Source organism: Pinus tabuliformis, chromosome 9 (assembly GCF_031772625.1).
Source record: "Pinus tabuliformis cultivar Carrire ecotype Pingquan chromosome 9, CPIR1, whole genome shotgun sequence".
In the NCBI taxonomy this organism is placed as follows: domain Eukaryota; kingdom Viridiplantae; phylum Streptophyta; class Pinopsida; order Pinales; family Pinaceae; genus Pinus; species Pinus tabuliformis.
Window position 1 is genome coordinate 770819772 of NC_142307.1, and position 23521 is coordinate 770843292.

Here is a 23521-nt window from a genome sequence, read left to right on the forward strand (position 1 = left end):
ATGGGAATAGGGGTTATAGGGAGAAATTTGTTTAGGGATATGGGAGGAGTTTGGGTATTTTGCTAGGGTAGGGTTTGGGGTTTTAACAAGGTAGGGTTTGGGGTGTCATGTTGACCAAATAGTGGAGGGATAGGGGAGAGGGTTTGGTAGTAGTTTAGGGCAGGGATTTTAGGAAAAATGATAAAGGGAGGATGGGAAAAATGGTAGGTGAGGGGAAAATGATGGGTGGAATGGAACCTTGGCACTAACAACTCACTTTAGCAACCCTAGCCATTCATGTTTTTTGGTGATTTCTTATGGTTGATTTTATGCATTTGGTTGCATTTCAAACATTGGTATAAACCATCATATCATTGATAAAATTTGATGAGAAAGTGATGTTATAAAGCCTACCTTTCAATTTGATAGCATTCACAAAAATTTGGAGTGATTTGGCACTTGTTTCGGCCCTTGGTCTGTGTGCGTCGCGTGCAAAGCCCAGTGCGCCGCGCCCTGGGTATGCGCCGCGCCTGTGGAAAGTTTGAACTGCGGGCAGGCTCTGTGTGCGCTGCACCCTCTGTGTGCACCACACCCCTGAGTATATGCACCGCGCTCCTTGGAACTGCCTCCAACTCACTCAAACACGCACGATGCACCCTTTGCTCTCCTAATCACTTTGCAACGTTTCTTTATGACCTTGATTTGCACAATGACCTTGTTTGCTTGTGGAAACCTTGTGGAATGAAGAATTTGCAGTTCTGGAGGAATATTTCAGTCAAATTTAGGCCCTTTAGCCCTGTGCGCCGCGCCTCCCATGTGCGTCGTGCCAGTGTAAATTTACACTGGAAAATCTCCCTCTATGCGCCGCACTCCCTCTGTGCGTCGTGCCTTTTTTCAGGTGACTTTTGGAGGCCTTACCAGTCTCCAAATTGGGTGCATGATAGCTCTTTGGAAAGGTCTTTGAGTCTAATTTTTAACCCAACTAGAATTGTTCAATTTGGAGTTCATTTTCTCTATCAAAAATCAAATCTCCCAATACTGGTCAAAATGTGCCAAATGAGGCTGCCTCAAGGCAGAGTGCTGTTGAAGTCAACTTTTGAATGCCTTCCTCAACTCCAAATTGAGCTCATGGTATCTCATTGGAAATATATTTGTGTCTAGTTATCATTTGATGCATCAATCAAGTCATTTGGCCAACTGAGCTAGGAGAAAATTTGATTTTCCCAAGGTCACTTCAAAGGTGCATCAATTCTCCCGAGGCAACTATATTTTTGAGATTTCTCCAAAACCATGACACCTGTGTAAAAAGTGAAGGAGGTTTTTCTTCCTTGGCATGTTGTGGACAAAAACCTCTCTCAAGTTTCCCAAATTCATCCTTTATTGCTCAAAAACCTCATTTGAGTGAAACCTATCCCGATGTGTGGAACAAGGGATTTGTCGAAATGAAGCGAAATGAAGGGGATAGTGAGCTTCTAAATTCTTGAGGAAATTTTGGGAAGTAGGGAGGGATGTTAGGAAGTAGGGGAAAGTGAAATCTCAGAGATTGAGTGAGGGGAAGGGGTCCAAAAAGGCAAAACACAGGTCCAACCTAGAAAATTGCCAGGTTGTAGCAAGAAACTAGGGTTTGTGCGAAAATGAGGAATTTGGGGGATCTCAGTGATGGGAAGTGTTTGATAAGGTACTTTAAGGATAGGGGAAGGTGTATGAACATCAAGATACAAGTTTTTCCGATGATTTGGCCATCCAAGAGAAATTGCCTTCAAAACCCTAGGAGAGGGAAATGACCTTACCTAGGCACAATTGAAGCATGAACAAGGGGTGAAATGACCCAGTGGGACTTGACATGATAATGACAACTCTTTGAATGATGGTACACTCAGCTGAACAGTGACGTGGACCGACATTTGGACAACTTTGACAAGGGTAAAGTCAAACCCTAGACCTAATGCCTAGTGACCAAATTTTGCTTGGAGACTCACTGAAATGACAAAATTTGACCTTGACACCTTAAAATCACTTTGTAAGAGCATGTTTGATCACTGAGGAAGGCTACAAAGACTGACACTAATACTATGTACATATGGTGTGGTGTGCATGATTGTATGAGTGGTGTTGTGTGCATGTGGTGTTGTGTACATGTTGTACAAGTGGCATTGTGTGTAGGTGGTGCTATGTACATGTCTTGCATGTGGTTTTGTATACATGTGGTGTCGCGTACATGTCGTGCGTGTGGCACTGTGTACATGTGGTATTGTGTACACGTTGTATAAGTGGTGTGGTGTACATGTGGCGTTGTGTACATGTTGTGCAGGTGGGGCTATGTACATGTGATGTTGTGCACACGTTGTGCAAGTGGTGTGGTGTACCGGTGGTACTATGTACAAGTTGTACATATGGTACTGGTGCACGTGTGGTATTGTGTGCATTTCATGCATGTTGTCTTGAGGGCATGTGGTATTATGTATGTTCACCATGTAGTCGTGGTATTGCGGCATGTGTACTCATTGTGTTGTACTTTGTGTAGGTACATGTATTGGGTGGTATTGCACATCAAGCATAGGTGGATGCATTGTGTTGTACATTGGTTGTAGGTGTATGCATTGTATGTCAGGTGTAGGTGCATGTGTTGCATGGTGTTGTGTGTCAGGTGTGGTTGTATGGTTGTGATGCACACTATGCGTATGTGCACTTGGTAGAGGAGAAGGCACTAGGTGTTTTCTGGGTGTGGCAACCGATCCGATGTCTATACAAAAGAACAAAGGTAGAAGTAAGGATTGATGAAGGATAGGTATCAGTATTGTATTTCAATTTTATTATGCATGTGACTTATGATTATGGTATATGATGATTACTTGTGAATTATGATTCTGGTTTATGATCTATGATTCTAGTTTATGATGGTTATATGTGATTTATGATTTTGATCTATGATGGTTGTGTTTTGAGATAACTTGATGTGATATTTTTATATATGTTGATTTGGTCAAATATGCTAGTTTGACTTGTTGTGACAAGAAACGAATAGGATTGCAAGTGTACCTTATTAATGAACTACCAATGAGGTATGATTTGAACTTATTTCAATTTATTTTGAATCTAATGGAAGTTATGTTCTTGGTACAAGAAGCATGAACATGCCTAGTTGGATGGTTGAAATCGACTGTAAGAATTAGCAGCAACAGCGAAAGAAATTAGAAATGTAGCAGTATGCTGGTAGAGCACTTCAGAAGAAGGACCATTGTGGGACATTGGCACCCAATTGTGTCCATTGATTTCCATGAGCATGCTATGACTGGTATAATGGTTTTAAGGCAGGGATATGCCTTGGTTGTTGTATCTTCATATGCGAGGAAGCCTTTCCAAGGGATGGACTACCCAGGATGGGGGTGCCAACAGAACTTCTAAGGTGAGTGACTACACGGAAGGGGTGATCGGATTCCCGAGGGACTGTGTAGCAAAGAATGGAAGGTCATGGATGGACTTGTTTTGGTCATTAGCATTTCCACATGGAATCAAATGCACATTGAGAGTGCGCCCTGGAACAATGAGTCAGTAACTGTTCGCTGAGAGGAAAAGTGGCACAGGATTATAGCACTAGACATTGGATGCAGATTTGACTTTGCAGTGGATACTGGACTTCCTGGGAAGGAGGTGAATCTTGGTATTACTTGAGGGTGGAGGTGTGTGACTCTGGATTCCCTTGTTGATTGATACAGGCATCATATCCTTTATTTGTTGGTTAAGAAAATGTGTATATGTGTATATCATTGTAAATATTGTAATGAGTTGTGTTATAAAGCTCCAATATGCGGTATGGTTTTTCTCTGGTCCTATTGTCATGATGTTTTTCTTTTGAGTGTGTCATTCATTGTAAATACTCCAACGAGATGTGTTATAAAGCTCCATGGGTAGTGTGTTTTGTTCTTAGTAGTCATGCTGGTTATAGGTGTCATTGAACACCGAGGATGGTGTTCCCCCAAGGAGGAGGATTCTGTAACAGCCCTAGTGAAAATTCCATGTAAAAATATATAAACACCACGGATGATGGGACACGTATTCCAAGCTGAATGTTGGGTAGGACATCCTAGTGGGTGCTCATTTGGTTGTTTATGGTTAAGGAAATTGGCAAAGGCAATGGCTAAGGCATTAAAGAGACAAAAAGGTATTTTGGCACATTTATTTATGAAAATAATGGAAAATAGGATAAAAAGGAGGTGAAAGGTCACAGGTTGCATGTGAGGAGGAAAATGAAAGAAAATAACGGAAATTAGGAGAAAAAGGAGGTCAAAGGTCATAGGTTACATGTGAGGAGGAAAATGAAGGAAAATAATGAAAAATGAAGAAAATAGAGGCCTCATTCATAAAAAGGCTTCTGAGGATCAGTTGGCAAGCTTCTTCCTTTCAGTGTGAACCTTTTTTCGGTTAAATTTTGGAGCTCTCTCATTATTCTCTCTCTCCCTCATACTCTTGGATACTTAGATTTTTCTTGGAGAACTCTTGGAGGGTGTGGCATACTTGGATTCTTGGAGCAAGAAGGCAAAGGAAGAGAAGTAAAGCACAAGAGCACATCAGCATCAGCAACTACATCAGATTTGCTTGTAGGTACCGAGTTGCATGTATTATTTCTTCACTATTTTGGAATGCATGGCACATGCATGTGGTTTCTTGGTGGTGATCTGTCATTGGTATGGAGGAATCCCTGGATGAGCATTGTATTGCCTAGCCTTGCCCTTTCCTAGATATCCATGGTAATTTTGAGTTTACTTTCATTGTTATGTTTTGGTTGGTTCTCATGTTTCCATAGCTTGGGTTGATTTATTAGTCTTCGAAGCCTTGGTTGAAAAAACGCTCTGGAAGCCCTACAACAGCTTGGGTTGAGTTACTAGTCCTGGAAACCCTAGTTGGAAAAATGATCTGGAAGCCCTTGGTGGGTTGAGTTACTATCCTTGGAAGCCTTGGTTGGACAAACACTCTGGAAGCCTTGTATAAGATGTGGGTTGAGTTACTAGTTCTACAAGACTTGGTTGGACAAACACTCTGGAAGCCTTGGAAGGTTTGGATGGAGACCAATCTGATGATGGTTTTTAGTGATGTCCGACTGTGAGGTGGAATCACCGTTTGACAGGTTGAGGTGGGTGGCCTCTAGAAGCCCTGGATGAGTTTTGATTTATGTGTTCTCTGAGATCCCACATTCATGATTGGAATATGTCACAAGTTTGATTGGATGAAGAGAGACTTGGCTCAGCCAATCTATGGTCAGGTGGAATGTGGTAGTCCCATCACCGGTTGTTTCATTACATTTGTTAATGAAAACAAGTTCATTCCCTTGATTTTCATGTGCAAATGTACTGATATATATATGGATTTTGATGGCTGATATATTTATTGTATTTTTGTTCCCATTATGTTATTTATATCCACATTTACCCCCAGAGGGTGTTACAGGTGTACTCAGTACTCTTTAAAAAGATGAGATTTCATAACCTAAAATATCTTTGTACTTAAACGATTTCTTCCTAATTTAGTAAATGATAAAACAAAGTGTTAATCATAATACAAATTATTGAATGCCATGATCTACAGGTGGTGCAATTATTCTGCCTGTACAAAAATTTATGAAACAAAGATAAGCTTTTCAATACACATTTTTGCACCAGGTGTTCCTGCACCAGAACATGTGTTTTTCTAATTAGGCACGCTCAATAGTGCAGATTATTGTATTGAACGTGCCTACACTGAACATGCATGCACTTAAACATGCTTGCACTTAACATGCCTGCACTGGAACATGCCTGCACTGAACATGCTTGCACTCGAACACAAGGGAGGTTTTCTTTGCCATTCTTTTGTGTTGATATATGCCTTCTCATCTGATTTGTGAGTTCACATCAGATTCTGCAATCGATCCATGAGGGAAAAAAATTACGAAAAAGGGTAAATTTTAGAATGGGAAGGAAATTACGACAGGGAATTCAAGGCTGAGACCACCAAGAGGGACAAATCGAAAAGGGATTTTGGGGAAAAATTTCAAGGGAAAAGAGGGAAATACGAAATCGGATAGGGAAAGTTTCTTTGAAGAAAGGGATGGTAAACTTCATGGGATGAAAAAGAAGAAAATAAAGGGGATTTTTTAACGAAAATGGGAATAGAAGAAGGGAATAATTTCACCTGACATCTGCCTATATAGTGCTGATCTGAAAAGTAAATGTAGCGGGAATTGAGTGTTGCTTGGATAAAAAAAATTTCATGCCAGCTATCCCAAACTTGGATAAGGGCTTGGTTCCTGCACTTGAACCTGCTTCTTCTTGGTGACAGTTAACACATCTAAAGATCAAGCAACATTCCCATTTTATTAGAATTTGATCTTCCTTCTAGCAAGCTAGTTTTCAGGTTGATCCTTCTCCAATCATTTCAGTAAAAAAAAAATTCACAATCGCAAGAAAATATTTTTTTTCTTTACCTCTTTTTTTTATTATTATATATATTTTTTGGATTTTCTTTAAATTTCATTTCAAGAGAGAAGAAATTAGATCACAATAGGCTGGCATAGCCACCTACCAACTGAAGTTCAGACTGTTGTTGCACTTGCTGCATGAAATCTTCCTTTGTGATGGGATGAAAGTATGCTTTAAGCCTATGCCCATTCACAAGGAAAACTGAATTTCACCCATTGATAGTTTTGACTTCTACAGCCCCATTGTCGAAAACTTGAATTACCTCATACGGTCCCATCCAACGAGTATGGAACTTCCCTTTAAAATGTTTAAATCTAGAGTCATAGAGAAGTACCCAATCACCTGGTTGGAACTATTTCTTCCTGATAAACTTGTCATGCCACTTCTTGTGTTGTTATTGCACCAAAATATTCTGTTGAACAACATCCCTTTGAAATTCATCCAACTCATTTAACTACAATAGACGTTGTTGTTGTGCTTCTGAGAGATCTAGACCCAATTGAACTGCAGTTCTGAAAGTCTTTATCTGAAATTCAATCGGCAAAAGGACTTGTTTTTCGTACACCAGCTCATATGGTGTATGCCTTATCCAAGTGGTTCGATAAGCCGATAAGGCTTCAGGAAATTGGCTAGCCCAATCCCTCTTGTGCATGTTTACTATTTTGGTGAGGATGGATTCGATCACCTTGTTTGTAGATTCCACCTGGCCATTTGATTGCGTGTGGTATGGTGTAGATTTCCTGTGCTGAATCTTGTACTGATTCATGACTTCCTGTACCAAGTTAGAAACAAACTGCAGTCCATTGTCAGAAACAATTTCTCTAGGAACACCAAATCTAGTAAAAATTTCATTAAATAGAAAATCAACAACAAATTTTTCAGTGACAAAAGAAACAGTTTTAGCCTCTACCTATTTAGTAACAAAATCAATTCAAACCAAGATATGATTTTTATTTAAATATGTGGGGTTTATGGGTCCTACGAAATCAATAGCCCATTTTTCAAAGTGCTCAATCATGACTTGAGGACATAAAGGCATTTCATTGGCTTGAATAGGTTGGCCCATTTGTTGGCAACTATCACAACACCTAACATATTACTTGGCATCCTTAAACAAAGAAGGCCAAAAATAGGCAGTGCGTAAAATTTCATATGAAATTCGTTTATCAGTGAAGTGGCCACCACAAGATTCATCATGGGCAGATTTTAAGATATCAAACATTTCTTCCTCTCTCACACATCTACGAATAACAAAATCTGGTCCAGTGTAAAAGAGGTCTCCCTATATCCAAGAATACAAAGCACTTTTCTAAATGATATTCTGCTTTTCACGAGGGGATAAGTGAGGTGGTGTTTTTCTGGTGACTAAGTAGTTAGTTATGTCAGCAAACCATTGGGATTTTGCTGACATATCAAAAAGATGTTCATCAGGGAAATCATCATCAACATGAATTACTTCACTAGGATTATTTAATCTAGAAAGATAATCAACTACAACATTAGACTTTCCTGGTCTATCAATAATTGTAACATTGAATTCCTGTAATAAAAGCAACCACCTAGTCACTCTACCGCTAGTTAAAGGTTTATTCATTAAATATTTTATAGCAGAATGATCAGTATGCACATAAACTTCATATCCTGTAATGTAATGTCTGAATTTATTAATAGCAAAAATAACGACTAAAAATTCTTTCTCAGTCACTGTATAGTTAAATTCAGCAAGTGATAAATTTTTACTGATGTAATAAATAACATAGGATTGTTTATTCTCCTCTTGTCCTAAAGCTGCGCCAATGGTAGTGTCTGAGGCATCGGAGGAAATGTGAAATGGCAAGGACCAGTTTGGTCCTCTCAAAATTGGTGCCTGTACTAATTTTTCCTTCAATGTCTCAAACGACTGTTGGCAAGTTGTGTTCCAGGCAAATTCACTATCCTTAGCTAATAATCAAAAAAGGGGGGTAGAAATCTTGGAAAAAAATTCAATGAATCTTTGGTAATAACCAACATGTCCCAGGAAACCTCTCACTTCCCTTTGTGTTTTGGGTGCAGGCAGACGAATAATGACTTCAACTTTAGCGGGGTCTACCTGGATACCTTTGTCAGAAACCAAATGACCAAGAACCACTCTTGATTTGCACATTAATCTACATTTTTTTATCACTCAAAGAGAGATGAGCCTCTTGGCAATGTAAAAGTGCTTTTTCTAGATTTTTAAGAGCTTCATCAAATGAGTTACCAAACACAAAAAAATCATCCGTATAAATCTCAACACATTCAATATCAACAAAAATATCCAACACAACCCTTTGAAAGGTGGTAGGTGCATTACACAACCTAAAAGGAAGCACTCGATAAGAAAATGTGCCCCAAGGGCATGTAAAGGTAGTTTCGTCTTGATCTGAGGGTGTGATTTGGATTTGGTTATACCCACTAAATTCATCTAAAAATTAAAAGTACTTTTTACCGCAAGGGTATCTAGCACCTGATCAATGAAAGGAAGGGGAAAGTAATCCTTGAGAGTGGCTTTGTTTAATTCTCGGTAGTCAATGCAAATATGCCATCTCCCATATTTCTTAAGGACTATCACTGATGGAGAGACCCACTGGCTGTCGAAAATGGGATAGATGAAATTAGCGTCTAATAGCTTTTGTAATTCCTCTTTAACAATATCTCTTAGCGCAGGATTCATTCGTCTATGGGATTTTTGGACAGGTCAGTGTTATAGACATTTTTGTGCCTCGTAACATGGAGCATGAAATGTCGATAATTACAGGGATCCTCAGTCCCTAAACATGTTGTTCTTACCCCTAGAAGAACAAGGTCAGCAAACCACAGCACTTCCCATCAGTTCTCCACCTGAAAACACTCAAAAACAGGCTATTTTTGGATCATGTCAGCTGCTCCACTGAGCATCTGCGCTGGAATGCAACTGCTCCTCCTTGTACCTGCGCTGAAAGTCAAATCCAATGAAGGCTACCTGCGCTGGGCGAGATTGGCCAAGTGGCACAGTCATTCTGCAAGGTGTCAACTGCCCAGGAAGCTTCCAAACTGACACTTGGTTCAAGAGATTCGCCCTGTGATGAGTAAGAGGTACTTGATCTCCATGTGTAAGCAAGGATCTCCAAGTGGACTCAAGAACTGAAGTTTAACTGAAGAGGGAGAGGACACAAGGCAGCTTTATGTCAGTCTCAAGCTGACTCATCCTTTCTTCTTCTCTCCTATATATAGAGCTCTTCTATGAGGTCTAAGGAGGCTGGAATTTTGTGCAAAGCAGGGAAGTGCTGTTGGTTTACAGTTAGAGCTATTGGGTGATTGCTTTTATAGAGGTGAAGAGGAGATTTCTTGCTGCTGGGGAGGTGCTGCTGGATTGGAGCCATTGATGGTTGTAATCTCCTTAGAACCCTGTTACTTCTATCAATAAAGCTTTGAATGTTCTCCTATATACTTGTATTGCATTGATGTATTGTATTTACTTGTATATTTGATTCACTCTAATCCATGCATCAGTTATGAGTACATGTATCTTGTAGTCTTCTTCTCTCTGTTGTGCAGGATCTGTGTGTAGCTGGACCGGCAAAAGGAGCTAGGAGCGGAGAACAAGAGACAAAGAGAGAGGATAAGGATCGACAAAAGCGAAAGACACCGGTTGGTTAATCTTTTCTTCCTTCTCTCTGTACTTTCGTAAAGGAAAACATTAAAGCTTTCGCCAGTTTGTTGTGGGGAAAAGTATCCGACTCGGATGACCCTATCCCTACTCTAAAGGTGACAGTCTTTAGCAACAACTGAAAGTAAAGCTTTGATATTTTCCTTTATGAAAGTACAGAGGGAAGGAAGAAAAGATTAACCAACCTGGTGTCTTTCGCTTAGTCGATCCTTATCCTCTCTCTTTGTCTCTTGTTCCCAGCTCCTTGCTCTCTTGGCCGGTCCAGCTACACACAGATCTGCACAAAACAAGAGAGGAAACTACAAGATACATGTACTCATAACTGATGCATGGATTAGAGTGAATCAAATATACAAGTAAATACAATACATCAATGCAATACAAGTATATAGGAGAACATGCAAAACTTTATTGATAGAAGTAACAGGGTTCTGAGAAGGTTACAACCATTGATGGCTCCAATCCAGCAGCACCTCCCCAGCAGCAAGAACTCTCCTCTTCACCTCTAGTAAAACAATCACCCAATAGCTCTAACTGTAAACCAACAGCACCTCCTTGCTTTACACAAAATTCCAGCCTCCATAGACCTCATAGAAGAGCTCTATATATAGGAGAGAAGAAGAAAGGATGAGTCAGCTTGAGACTGACATAAAGCTGCCTTGTGTCCTCTCCCTCTTCAGTTAAACTTCAGTTCTTGAGTCCACTTGGAGATCCTTGCTTACACATGGAGATCAAGTACCTCTTACTCATCACAGGGCGAATCTCTTGAACCAAGTGTCAGTTTGGAAGCTTCCTGGGCAGTTGACACCTTGCAGAATGACTGTGCCACTTGGCCAATCTCGCCCAGCGCAGGTAGCCTTCATTGGATTTGACTTTCAGCGCAGGTACACGGAGGAGCAGTTGCATTCCAGCGCAGATGCTCAGTGGAGCAGCTGACATGATCCAAAAATAGCCTGTTTTTGAGTGTTTTCAGGTGGAGAACTGATGGGAAGTGCTGTGGTTTGCTGACCTTGTTCTTCTAGGGGTAAGAACAACATGTTTAGGGACTGAGGATCCCTGTAATTATCGACATTTCATGCTCCATGTTACGAGGCACAAAAATGTCTATAACAGTTGCCCCCTAAAGTATGAGGCCGTTTATCGGGTGAAATGCTTTATCTAGAGGGTCCGAAGTTCATTCCAGTGCTGAGGAGGTGCCCTGTAATACAATACAATACAATACATTATTTTTCATTCTATTTTCATGATCTAGCTGAGGCGGGCATTCCCATGCTCAGCTTTATAAATACATTTTGGTACATATAACAGACGATCGTCTGATGGTAGACTGATAATTCTCTGATGAAATTATCATCCTTTGAGTAGGATGATCATCTGCTGTAATGATGTACATGACAAATGCTTTTATATATCCTGAATATGTATCGCAGCCCGGATGGATGAAACTAGATCCGGGGTCTTCAAACTCGTTCGATCTTCACTCTAAGTACAAGTCGATCCATGTGAGAATTTCGCTGAAGTCGAACATGGAAAGACATTGCTTGATTACCGGTCAATGATGAAAACCGTTAACAAGCGCGAGAGGAATCACCGATAATGATAATGACCCTCAAGGTACTGCAGTACAATTCACGTGGCGTGAATAAAGGACTTGGCGTCGAACGCCACGCAAAATCTTCTGGTCGAAGGTCATTGATGTATACCTATCGCCGGAAGTGAGAAACTTGCCATTGAGGCATGCAAGCTTCAAAGTACTGATGGGGTTGTTCCTAGATCAACTTCTTGGATAATGAGCTGAAGTCGACAAGAAGCGATCCGTCAAAGGAGGGCCTTAATGAATCCCACATCAATGACGCGGAACGGAGCTAATGATTTTAGTGGAGGTGAAAACAAACTGTGATATATGATTCAGGGTGGCGATCATGAATGGATGAAGGATAATGTATGGCAGTGGATGGGACACGGTTGACACTTTCAGAATGACCCCTCTTGAACATATAACGACACTAATGCGATGGATCGGTAGCATTACCCCAAATGTGGATGGTTTGGCGAAGACCATGGTGATGAAACCGGTGAATGAAACAACCCAACCCGATGTGGAACGGAGGAAAAGTGTCATGTTCAAGAGTGACTTGCTACCATTAAGCTTTTGATGTTCTCCCAATTTTTCCCCAGTCATTTCTGACCAGTACCTCTTTATTTTTGTCAAGCTTGAGGAGGATAACATATGCTTGTTCTATAACCTGCCCTTCGGGCAAGCCCATCGCTATGATTTAACGAGCTTAGCGATAGGGAAACTCGTTCTCGTCTAAAGACAAGTTTGTCGCTATTTAATCATTTTAACGAGTCTAACGACAAAGAAAACTCGGTCCTTTTCATTTTTAGAGAGTCTGAAAAGGTACAGAAAGTTAACTCCATAATTCCTTTTTCGTCATCTAATCCCTTAAGTCCGAAAAAGTATAAAACAATACAGAAGGGATGAGTTTTCGATTGCTTTAACGAGCCGAACAAAACAAGCGCTCGATCTTTTTGTGCAATAATCCCTCAGGTCCAAAAAGATTAAAATCTAGAGGAGGGATAGCTCTTCCGGTCGCTTTAACGAGCTGGAAGGCCAAAACTCGGCAAACTTTTCATATTTTACGAGTCAGTGAAAAGAGCTCAAAGAAGACTCGTCTTCTGAGGAACGAGTGATAAACAGGGATAGCAACTGATTCCAGGTACAAGTTGGAATATTCCAATCACGGCAGTGTCATAAGGATGGCTAAGTGAAATCACTCTTCGCAGATGTTCCTCAAAATGGGTAAACACACAAATGGAAGTGAATGATCGGCCAAATGACGGTGGAGGTGACGGTGCACAAACACGACCAAGGCTTTTATGGCTGATGAATTTACGATCTCAGAAGGGTATTTACCGGTTCATTTTTTCTGAATGAGCTTGAACTCTAAAGGAAAGCCTGCTCATAAACTTATGTTTATTTTTTAACGAGCATGAACTATGCGCTAAAACTGCTCGGATCTTGCGTTTATTTTTTAACGAGCATGAACTATGTGTTAAAACTGCTCGATATACCAGTCATAATAAGAACGCCCCCTGTGAGATAGCTATTTTTTAAGGAGCTTTATCTCACGAAGCTATGCTCCAATTTGGCAAGTTTTTACCTTTGCCCCACAGGCTTTCTTCATGCAAGGTCGGAAACGGCTAATCCTACGAGTTTAAAGGGTTAGACCTACAGGTTTAAAGGGAGGACCTAAAAATTTAAAAAAATAAATAGTCGTCCCTTGCTTACATTCCAAAAGTTTGCATGCCCCTAGGTATAGGATAGAATTTCGAGGCTGCCCCTCCTCTCCCCTACCTCTGCTTTTCTTTGGGTGTTCACAGCTACTTGTCATCTTGCTAATCTAATGTTAACGATACTAGTCTTCTCGTTATTTTAAGGGGTCTTATGCGGTACTCAGGCTTCCCGTCGGCCCAACTTTTAACGAACAGCTATTTGTGACAAGAGAAGAACACTACTCAAAGACAAAACATTGGTATTATTGAGGGAGGCTTGCTTCTTTCTTATTATCCGAAGAGGGTTCTATTCGCTGCCGCAAATCAATCTCTTTCTTCGGCGATGTCTAACATTAGGTTACTAAAGATGGTGGCCACTTGATGTAGCAATAGAATCTCTTTCTTTGGAGACTGCCCCTACTTATCCTTTAAAACATATGTTTTAATGGGTGAGGCTTGACTTCAAAGATGGTTACTACTTGATACAGCAAATGGTCCTCATCTTCGGTATCCTGATTATCTAGACAAGGGGAGCGAGAAGCAGATTATCTCACTCGCATAACTTTGACAAAAGAATATTATTCTAGAACAACCCCTCTTCCACCGCCGGACGGGGTACGGACTAGTCCATTCTTCTGCGGAAATTCTTCCTTATACCCAGGGTTTCTTCTGCCCGAAGCAGACCAGGATGCATGCCCCCTGGGTTCCAGTCTTTCTTTCCGAATCACTCGCACTCATCGGGAAGGAGGACCGGGGGTGGAGGCGTATCTTTAGAAAACAGACCATTTAGGATTGGTATTTGACTATTTGCGATGCGAGATCCCGGAAATGAAAGTTGGTCTACGAGCTTGACCATCCTTCCTTCGTGTGGAAAACACATTACTCTAAAGAGTGAGGAGACTATCGCTCCCATGCAATAAATATAGTCGCGTCCAAGGAGTAGGTTATAATCCAAGGGTCCTTGGACGACCAACACGTTCATCTCGACGGTCTTCCCTTTCAATGTAACAGGTACATTGGGGAGGATCCCTAACGGTCGACTGGTTCCTTTATCAAAACCTGAGAGATTTCTCAACTCAGGTAAAAGCGCTGGGGAACCCAGTGCTTTCCAAGCAATAGAGGAAAGGATACTCACAGACGCCCCTTCATCAATGATAGTACCAGCCATAATCATTCTATAGATCTGGACAATGATTCTGAATGGTATACTGGCTGGTAACCGGGGTCTGCCTAGTTGATTCCAATCAAAGGATACAACCAGGTTGCTTGGTGGTGGGACCGAATATACGGCCGGGTATGACCCTGATGATGTTCCTTCCTGCGATAAAGGAATGGGCGCATTGCCCTGACGCTCATCAGAGTCGGTGCTGATGAAAAGAACCTGGATGGTGTCATCCTTATTCTCTTCAGTGAGGGTGTCGCATGAAGCTGACTCTTCAGCGACGGTGTCATTTGAAGACGGGTCTTCAATGACGGAGTCATTGGACGATGAAACCTCTGAAGGAAGAACCGGGTCAACTGCCGTTTCGACTTTTAGACTTTCGTCTGGTCTGGATTCAGTAGGTTCATTCTCAATGACCGACACTTCAGCTGACCACTTGAGCGGGTCAACTGGATTTTCAACTATCGAGGGATTAGGCGCGAGTTTTTGGTATCCAGGAGGAAGTCGCAACGGTGATACCGGGTGATCTTCCAAAACTCTCTTTGCCTCATCTAAGAATGGACATTTGTGGAGGGCATGATTGCCTTCACACAATAGACAGGGTGATCTTGGTCCCCTTCTTCGTCCTTCACTCTCGTTAGTTGACGGACTGCAATCAACATGACAACCAGAGGTTGATGCTACCGGATTGTGCAACCTTGGGGACCAGTCCCTTAGTATCCGGGGAATACAAGGACAATCACGATGGAAGTGGATCCCTTTGCAAATGACACATGGCGATTTAGGCCCGGTCGGTGCAGTGTGTGGGTTTTTGTCAGCTTTCTTCTGCTTGCCCCCAGTCGCCTTCGCCAGAGGCTCCTTCTGCTTCTTTTCTCTCTTCTTCTTTTCCTTCTTCTCCTTGGGAGGCTGACTCTTGCCAACTCTACCTTGCGAAGATGAAGGATCAGAGGAAGTATCGTAAGAAGTGGAAGGCTGGTGGGTAGTTCTAGATTGTTCTGACTGTTGATTCGACTGCTCAGGATTAGTGGCGATCTGGACTACATTAGTTGAAAAAAGCCATACAGGGAGGCCGATTGTCAATCCTGGAAGTGACAATGTAGCCATATGAGGCGCACCAACATCTCCCCAAGAGGAGAAGGGATTTGGACTTCCGCCAAGGTTACTTCCTTGGTTGGTGGGCTCCATACTTTTCAACTGAAAGATCAACGTGGGAATAACAGGTGATTATGTTCCGCTTAAAATAAATTTTATTAACGACGCTTTTAGACACAAACTTGCTTTTTCATGTTTTAAGAGTCGAGAAAAAGCTAAAGATGACTCTAGTCGCCTTCGATGTATTAACGAGCCCGAAGTGACAAATGCTCGGCTGGACTTTTTCAGTTATAGAGTTTGAAAAAGGCCAAAAGAAACTGCTCTGGAGATCTAGGCAGAGGGTGTGCCAAACCTTTCGCGAAACCACAGAATACGTTTTACGGTACGGGTGGTCGATCTTTGTGAATGCTGTGTTCACTGCATCGCGATCAGTAGGGCGGCCGACACGGTTTCCTAAGGATAAAGGATAAAAGCCTATAGGGGTCTCCCAATATACGCGACGGTACGCGGGAGCTCAAGTCCGTGTTAGTGCCACCGACTCTCAGGAGGAATCACCCACCTTCGTAGAGATCGATAGTCACTATGTTTAACGACGCCGGAACACGTCTCTACCTAGACCTCTAGATGTTTGCGTTAAGTTACAAAGCGTTGTTATGTAAATTGGGTTTATTTTAATGTTGATCTTTCTTAACAGTTTGCCTTTCAGGTTCGCCACGAGATGTATATATACAACTTCCTATATGCAATCTAAGAATGAGAAGCAAATCTTTTCAATCTTTCAACTTTGAAAACCTTAATCTACTGAGGGAAAAGAAAGACACAACTTTTTCCACAGATCATAGAACACACATTAAAATGCAAATTTTTCTAAATCGTCAAGCACACAATCAAATGCAAAACTGCACAATGCATCCATCCACTGCCATACATTATTTTTCATTGTATTTTCATGATCTAGCTGAGGCGGGCATTCCCATGCTCAGCTTTATAAATACATTTTGGTACATATAACAGACGATCGTCTGATGGTAGATTGATAATTCTCTGATGAAATTATCATCCTTTGAGTAGGATGATCATCTGCTGTAATGATGTACATGACAAATGCTTTTATATATCCTGAATATGTATCGCAGCCCGGATGGATGAAACTAGATCCGGGGTCTTCAAACTCGTTCGATCTTCACTCTAAGTACAAGTCGATCCATGTGAGAATTTCGCTGAAGTCGAACATGGAAAGACATCGCTTGATTACCGGTCAATGATGAAAACCATTAACAAGCGCGAGAGGAATCACCGATAATGATAATGACCCTCAAGGTACTGCAGTACAATTCACGTGGCGTGAATAAAGGACTTGGCGTCGAACGCCACGCAAAATCTTCTGGTCGAAGGTCATTGATGTATACCTGTCGCCGGAAGTGAGAAACTTGCCATTGAGGCATGCAAGCTTCAAAGTACTGATGGGGTTGTTCCTAGATCAACTTCTTGGATAATGAGCTGAAGTCGACAAGAAGCGATCCGTCAAAGGAGGGCCTTAATGAATCCCACATCAATGACGCGGAACGGAGCTAATGATTTTAGTGGAGGTGAAAACAAACTGTGATATATGATTCAGGGTGGCGATCATGAATGGATGAAGGATAATGTATGGCAGTGGATGGGACACGGTTGACACTTTCAGAATGACCCCTCTTGAACATATAACGACACTGATGCGATGGATCGGTAGCATTACCCCAAATGTGGATGGTTTGGCGAAGACCATGGTGATGAAACCGGTGAATGAAACAACCCAACCCGATGTGGAACGGAGGAAAAGTGTCATGTTCAAGAGTGACTTGCTACCATTAAGCTTTTGATGTTCTCCCAATTTTTCCCCAGTCATTTCTGACCAGTACCTCTTTATTTTTGTCAAGCTTGAGGAGGATAACATATGCTTGTTCTATAACCTGCCCTTCGGGCAAGCCCATCGCTATGATTTAACGAGCTTAGCGATAGGGAAACTCGTTCTCGTCTAAAGACAAGTTTGTCGCTATTTAATCATTTTAACGAGTCTAACGACAAAGAAAACTCGGTCCTTTTCATTTTTAGAGAGTCTGAAAAGGTACAGAAAGTTAACTCCATAATTCCTTTTTCGTCATCTAATCCCTTAAGTCCGAAAAAGTATAAAACAATACAGAAGGGATGAGTTTTCGATTGCTTTAACGAGCCGAACAAAACAAGTGCTCGATCTTTTTGTGCAATAATCCCTCAGGTCCAAAAAGATTAAAATCTAGAGGAGGGATAGCTCTTCCGGTCGCTTTAACGAGCTGGAAGGCCAAAACTCGGCAAACTTTTCATATTTTACGAGTCAGTGAAAAGAGCTCAAAGAAGACTCGTCTTCTGAGGAACGAGTGATAAACAGGGATAGCAACTGATTCCAGGTACAAGTTGGAATATTCCAATCACGGCAGTGTCACAAGGATGGCTAAGTGAAATCACTCTTCGCAGATGTTCCTCAAAATGGGTAAACACACAAATGGAAGTGAATGATCGGCCAAATGACGGTGGAGGTGACGGTGCACAAACACGACCAAGGCTTTTATGGCTGATGAATTTACGATCTCAGAAGGGTATTTACCGGTTCATTTTTTCTGAATGAGCTTGAACTCTAAAGGAAAGCCTGCTCATAAACTTATGTTTATTTTTTAACGAGCATGAACTATGCGCTAAAACTGCTCGGATCTTGCGTTTATTTTTTAACGAGCATGAACTATGTGTTAAAACTGCTCGATATACCAGTCATAATAAGAACGCCCCCTGTGAGATAGCTATTTTTTAAGGAGCTTTATCTCACGAAGCTATGCTCCAATTTGGCAAGTTTTTACCTTTGCCCCACAGGCTTTCTTCATGCAAGGTCGGAAACGGCTAATCCTACGAGTTTAAAGGGTTAGACCTACAGGTTTAAAGGGAGGACATAAAAATTTAAAAAAATAAATAGTCGTCCCTTGCTTACATTCCAAAAGTTTGCATGCCCCCAGGTATAGGATAGAATTTCGAGGCTGCCCCTCCTCTCCCCTACCTCTGCTTTTCTTTGGGTGTTCACAGCTACTTGTCATCTTGCTAATCTAATGTTAACGATACTAGTCTTCTCGTTATTTTAAGGGGTCTTATGCGGTACTCAGGCTTCCCGTCGGCCCAACTTTTAACGAACAGCTATTTGTGACAAGAGAAGAACACTACTCAAAGACAAAACATTGGTATTATTGAGGGAGGCTTGCTTCTTTCTTATTATCCGAAGAGGGTTCTATTCGCTGCCGCAAATCAATCTCTTTCTTCGGCGATGTCTAACATTAGGTTACTAAAGATGGTGGCCACTTGATGTAGCAATAGAATCTCTTTCTTTGGAGACTGCCCCTACTTATCCTTTAAAACATATGTTTTAATGGGTGAGGCTTGACTTCAAAGATGGTTACTACTTGATACAGCAAATGGTCCTCATCTTCGGTATCCTGATTATCTAGACAAGGGGAGCGAGAAGCAGATTATCTCACTCGCATAACTTTGACAAAAGAATATTATTCTAGAACAACCCCTCTTCCACCGCTGGACGGGGTACGGACTAGTCCATTCTTCTGCGGAAATTCTTCCTTATACCCAGGGTTTCTTCTGCCCGAAGCAGACCAGGATGCATGCCCCCTGGGTTCCAGTCTTTCTTTCCGAATCACTCGCACTCATCGGGAAGGAGGACCGGGGGTGGAGGCGTATCTTTAGAAAACAGACCATTTAGGATTGGTATTTGACTATTTGCGATGCGAGATCCCGGAAATGAAAGTTGGTCTACGAGCTTGACCATCCTTCCTTCGTGTGGAAAACACATTACTCTAAAGAGTGAGGAGACTATCGCTCCCATGCAATAAATATAGTCGCGTCCAAGGAGTAGGTTATAATCCAAGGGTCCTTGGACGACCAACACGTTCATCTCGACGGTCTTCCCTTTCAATGTAACAGGTACATTGGGGAGGATCCCTAACGGTCGACTGGTTCCTTTATCAAAACCTGAGAGATTTCTCAACTCAGGTAAAAGCGCTGGGGAACCCAGTGCTTTCCAAGCAATAGAGGAAAGGATACTCACAGACGCCCCTTCATCAATGATAGTACCAGCCATAATCATTCTATAGATCTGGACAATGATTCTGAATGGTATACTGGCTGGTAACCGGGGTCTGCCTAGTTGATTCCAATCAAAGGATACAACCAGGTTGCTTGGTGGTGGGACCGAATATACGGCCGGGTATGACCCTGATGATGTTCCTTCCTGCGATAAAGGAATGGGCGCATTGCCCTGACGCTCATCAGAGTCGGTGCTGATGAAAAGAACCTGGATGGTGTCATCCTTATTCTCTTCAGTGAGGGTGTCGCATGAAGCTGACTCTTCGGCGACGGTGTCATTTGAAGACGGGTCTTCAATGACGGAGTCATTGGACGATGAAACCTCTGAAGGAAGAACCGGGTCAACTGCCGTTTCGACTTTTAGACTTTCGTCTGGTCTGGATTCAGTAGGTTCATTCTCAATGACCGACACTTCAGCTGACCACTTGAGCGGGTCAACTGGATTTTCAACTATCGAGGGATTAGGCGCGAGTTTTTGGTATCCAGGAGGAAGTCGCAACGGTGATACCGGGTGATCTTCCAAAACTCTCTTTGCCTCATCTAAGAATGGACATTTGTGGAGGGCATGATTGCCTTCACACAATAGACAGGGTGATCTTGGTCCCCTTCTTCGTCCTTCACTCTCGTTAGTTGACGGACTGCAATCAACATGACAACCAGAGGTTGATGCTACCGGATTGTGCAACCTTGGGGACCAGTCCCTTAGTATCCGGGGAATACAAGGACAATCACGATGGAAGTGGATCCCTTTGCAAATGACACATGGCGATTTAGGCCCGGTCGGTGCAGTGTGTGGGTTTTTGTCAGCTTTCTTCTGCTTGCCCCCAGTCGCCTTCGCCAGAGGCTCCTTCTGCTTCTTTTCTCTCTTCTTCTTTTCCTTCTTCTCCTTGGGAGGCTGACTCTTGCCAACTCTACCTTGCGAAGATGAAGGATCAGAGGAAGTATCGTAAGAAGTGGAAGGCTGGTGGGTAGTTCTAGATTGTTCTGACTGTTGATTCGACTGCTCAGGATTAGTGGCGATCTGGACTACATTAGTTGAAAAAAGCCATACAGGGAGGCCGATTGTCAATCCTGGAAGTGACAATGTAGCCATATGAGGCGCACCAACATCTCCCCAAGAGGAGAAGGGATTTGGACTTCCGCCAAGGTTACTTCCTTGGTTGGTGGGCTCCATACTTTTCAACTGAAAGATCAACGTGGGAATAACAGGTGATTATGTTCCGCTTAAAATAAATTTTATTAACGACGCTTTTAGACACAAACTTGCTTTTTCATGTTTTTAAGAGTCGAGAAAAAGCTAAAGATGACTCTAGTCGCCTTCGATGTATTAACGAGCCCGAAGTGACAAATGCTCGGCTGGACTTTTTCAGTTATAGAGTTTGAAAAAGGCCAAAAGAAACTGCTCTGGAGATCTAGGCAGAGGGTGTGCCAAACCTTTCGTGAAACCACAGAATACGTTTTACGGTACGGGTGGTCGATCTTTGTGAATGCTGTGTTCACTGCATCGCGATCAGTAGGGCGGCCGACACGGTTTCCTAAGGATAAAGGATAAAAGCCTATAGGGGTCTCCCAATATACGCGACGGTACGCGGGAGCTCAAGTCCGTGTTAGTGCCACCGACTCTCAGGAGGAATCACCCACCTTCGTAGAGATCGATAGTCACTATGTTTAACGACGCCGGAACACGTCTCTACCTAGACCTCTAGATGTTTGCGTTAAGTTACAAAGCGTTGTTATGTAAATTGGGTTTATTTTAATGTTGATCTTTCTTAACAGTTTGCCTTTCAGGTTCGCCACGAGATGTATATATACAACTTCCTATATGCAATCTAAGAATGAGAAGCAAATCTTTTCAATCTTTCAACTTTGAAAACCTTAATCTACTGAGGGAAAAGAAAGACACAACTTTTTCCACAGATCATAGAACACACATTAAAATGCAAATTTTCCTAAATTGTCAAGCACACAGTCAAATGCAAAAATGCACAATGCATCCATCCACTGCCATACATTATTTTTCATTCTATTTTCATGATCTAGCTGAGGCGGGCATTCCCATGCTCAGCTTTATAAATACATTTTGGTACATATAACAGACGATCGTCTGATGGTAGACTGATAATTCTCTGATGAAATTATCATCCTTTGAGTAGGATGATCATCTGCTGTAATGATGTACATGACAAATGCTTTTATATATCCTGAATATGTATCGCAGCCCGGATGGATGAAACTAGATCCGGGGTCTTCAAACTCGTTCGATCTTCACTCTAAGTACAAGTCGATCCATGTGAGAATTTCGCTGAAGTCGAACATGGAAAGACATCGCTTGATTACCGGTCAATGATGAAAACCGTTAACAAGCGCGAGAGGAATCACCGATAATGATAATGACCCTCAAGGTACTGCAGTACAATTCACGTGGCGTGAATAAAGGACTTGGCGTCGAACGCCATGCAAAATCTTCTGGTCGAAGGTCATTGATGTATACCTGTCGCCGGAAGTGAGAAACTTGCCATTGAGGCATGCAAGCTTCAAAGTACTGATGGGGTTGTTCCTAGATCAACTTCTTGGATAATGAGCTGAAGTCGACAAGAAGCGATCCGTCAAAGGAGGGCCTTAATGAATCCCACATCAATGACGCGGAACGGAGCTAATGATTTTAGTGGAGGTGAAAACAAACTGTGATATATGATTCAGGGTGGCGATCATGAATGGATGAAGGATAATGTATGGCAGTGGATGGGACACGGTTGACACTTTCAGAATGACCCCTCTTGAACATATAACGACACTGATGCGATGGATCGGTAGCATTACCCCAAATGTGGATGGTTTGGCGAAGACCATGGTGATGAAACCGGTGAATGAAACAACCCAACCCGATGTGGAACGGAGGAAAAGTGTCATGTTCAAGAGTGACTTGCTACCATTAAGCTTTTGATGTTCTCCCAATTTTTCCCCAGTCATTTCTGACCAGTACCTCTTTATTTTTGTCAAGCTTGAGGAGGATAACATATGCTTGTTCTATAACCTGCCCTTCGGGCAAGCCCATCGCTATGATTTAACGAGCTTAGCGATAGGGAAACTCGTTCTCGTCTAAAGACAAGTTTGTCGCTATTTAATCATTTTAACGAGTCTAACGACAAAGAAAACTCGGTCCTTTTCATTTTTAGAGAGTCTGAAAAGGTACAGAAAGTTAACTCCATAATTCCTTTTTCGTCATCTAATCCCTTAAGTCCGAAAAAGTATAAAACAATACAGAAGGGATGAGTTTTCGATTGCTTTAACGAGCCGAACAAAACAAGCGCTCGATCTTTTTGTGCAATAATCCCTCAGGTCCAAAAAGATTAAAATCTAGAGGAGGGATAGCTCTTCCGGTCACTTTAACGAGCTGGAAGGCCAAAACTCGGCAAACTTTTCATATTTTACGAGTCAGTGAAAAGAGCTCAAAGAAGACTCGTCTTCTGAGGAACGAGTGATAAACAGGGATAGCAACTGATTCCAGGTACAAGTTGGAATATTCCAATCACGGCAGTGTCACAAGGATGGCTAAGTGAAATCACTCTTCGCAGATGTTCCTCAAAATGGGTAAACACACAAATGGAAGTGAATGATCGGCCAAATGACGGTGGAGGTGACGGTGCACAAACACGACCAAGGCTTTTATGGCTGATGAATTTACGATCTCAGAAGGGTATTTACCGGTTCATTTTTTCTGAATGAGCTTGAACT